This window comes from Petromyzon marinus, unplaced genomic scaffold (assembly GCF_048934315.1).
Source record: "Petromyzon marinus isolate PM22_M1 ecotype Great Lakes invasive population unplaced genomic scaffold, UKy_Petmar_22M1.pri1.0 PM_G_Scaffold_29, whole genome shotgun sequence".
NCBI lineage: Eukaryota > Metazoa > Chordata > Hyperoartia > Petromyzontiformes > Petromyzontidae > Petromyzon > Petromyzon marinus.
In genome coordinates, this window is record NW_027422861.1 from 742,501 (window position 1) to 745,000 (window position 2,500).

The window sequence follows — 2,500 nt, forward strand, 5'->3', positions numbered from 1 at the left end:
CTGATGGACCTGGAGTCAGAGACTTCTGTTCCCGGCTTAACGCACTGCTTCCTGTCAGAGAGGAAGTCTGTGATCCACCTGCAGGTGGAGTAGGGCACGTTCAGCTGGAAGAGCTTGTCCTGAAGCAGGGCAGGGATGATGGTGTTGAAGGCAGAGCTGAAGTCCACAAACAGGATCCTGGCGTAGGATGCTGGGGCGTCCACATGCTGTAGGGTGAAGTGGAGGGCCATGTTAACTGCGTCGTCCACAGACCTGTTGGCTCTGTAGGCAAACTGAAGGGGGTCCAGGAGAGGGTCTGTGATGGCTTTGAGGTGTGCCAGGAGCAGGCGCTCAAAAGACTTCATTACCACAGATGTAAGGGCGACCGGTCTGTAATCATTTAGTCCTGTTGGCCTTAGCTTTTTGGGCACAGCGATGATGGTGGAGGACTTGAGACAGGCTGGTACATGGCATGTCTCCAGGGAGGTGTTAAAGATGTTGGTGAACACCGGAGACAGCTGGCCAGCGCAGTGCCTGAGGGTGGCTGGAGAGACAGAGTCCGGCCCGGCTGCTTTGCGTGGATTCTGCCTCTTGAAAAGCCCATTAACTTCTCCCTCCTGAAAGGAGAGAGTCGTTTCTGTAGTATGGGTGGGGGATGGGGCCTCTTGGGTGGGAAGGGGTGGTTCAGGACAGTCCAATTGTCTTTCAAATCTACGGTAGAACTCGTTCAGGTCGTTGGCTAGGCGGGAGTCGTTAGTGGTGTGGGGCGCTCTGGGTTTGTAGTTGGTGATGTGCCTGAGCCCTTTGGCAGACAGAAGCAGCGTCGTTAGTAGAGAACTGGTGTTTTAGTGTCTCTGAGTACAGTCGTTTAGCCTCTCTCACCGCTTTGCTAAACCTGTTCTTCGACTCCTTGAATCTGTCTCTATCCCCACTCCTAAACGCTTCCTCCTTCTCCAACCTCAACCTTTTGAGCTTTGCTGAGAACCAGGGCTTGTTGTTGTTAAAGTTCACCCTGGTACGTGTTGGGATACAGCAGTCCTCACAGAAGCTGATGTACACAGCCTCTGTGAGTTCATCCAGACTATTGGTAGCAGTCGTGAACATATCCCAGTCAGTACAGTCTAAGCACGCCCGCAAATCTTCCACAGCCTCACTGGTCCACTGTTTAGATGTCCTCACAGCAGGTTTACAGAGTTTTAGTTGCTGCCTGTATGCACGAATCAGGTGGACCAAGGGAGTTCTGTGCGAGCCGAACAGCCCCGTGACCCACAAGAGAAACATCCCCGCCAAATTCGAGCGTTTGACGGGGTCTATCCGTGAAAAAATATTCACGTTTTTGAGTGCACATGCATTTCTGCTGCAAATGCCTCTGGAAGTTTCATGCCGTTCGTATGCCAATTGTGGCAACACGAAAATGACCCGTTTTCCCATTCCGAGGGATTTCTGTGCGACCCTAACAGCCCCGTGAGCCACAAGAGACACATCCCCGCCAATTTCTAGCGTTTCACGGGGTCTATCCGTGAAAAATATAGACGTTTTTGAGTGCACATGCATTTCTGCTGCAGATGCCTCTGGAAGTTTCATGCCGTTCGTACGCAATGTGGCAACACGAAAATGACCCCTTTTCCCATTCCGAGGGATTTCTGTGCGACCCTAACTAACAGCGCCCGTGAGCCACAAGAGAGACATCCCCGCCAATTTATAGCGTTTCACGGGGTCTATCCGTGAAAAATATAGACGTTTTTGAGTGCACATGCATTCCTGCTGCAAATGCCTCTGGAAGTTTCATGCCGTTCCTATGCAATGTGGCCACACAAAAATGACCCGTTTTCCCATTCCGAGGCATTTCTGTGCGACCCTAACAGCCCCGTGAGCCACAAGAGAGACATCCCCGCCAACTTCTAGCGTTTGACGGGGTCTATGCGTGAAAAATATTAAAATTTTTGAGTGCACGTGCCTTTCTGCTGCAAATGCCTCTGGAAGTTTCATGGCGTTCCTATGCAATGTGGCAACACGAAAATGACCCCTTTTCCCATTCCGAGGGAGTTCTGTGCCACCCTAACAGCCCCGTGAGCCACAAGAGACACATCCCCGCCAATTTCTAGCGTTTCACGGGGTCTATCCGTGAAAAATATCAATTTTTTTTTGACTGCACATGCATTTCTGCTGCAAATGCCTCTGGAAGTTGCATGCGGTTCGCATGCAATGTGGCGACACGAAAATGACCCGTTTTCCCATTCCGAGGGATTTCTGTGCCACCCTAACAGCCCCGTGAGCCACAAGAGAGACATCCCCGCCAATTTCTAGCGTATCACGGGGTCTATCCGTGAGAAATATTCACTTTTTTGAGTGCACATGCATTCCTGCTGCAAATGCCTCTGGAAGTTTCATGCGGTTCGTATGCAATGTGGCGACACGAAAATGACCCGTTTTCCCATTCCGAGGGATTTCTGTGCCACCCTAACAGCCCCGTGAGCCACAAGAGAGACATCCCCGCCCACTTCTAGCGTTTCACGGGGTC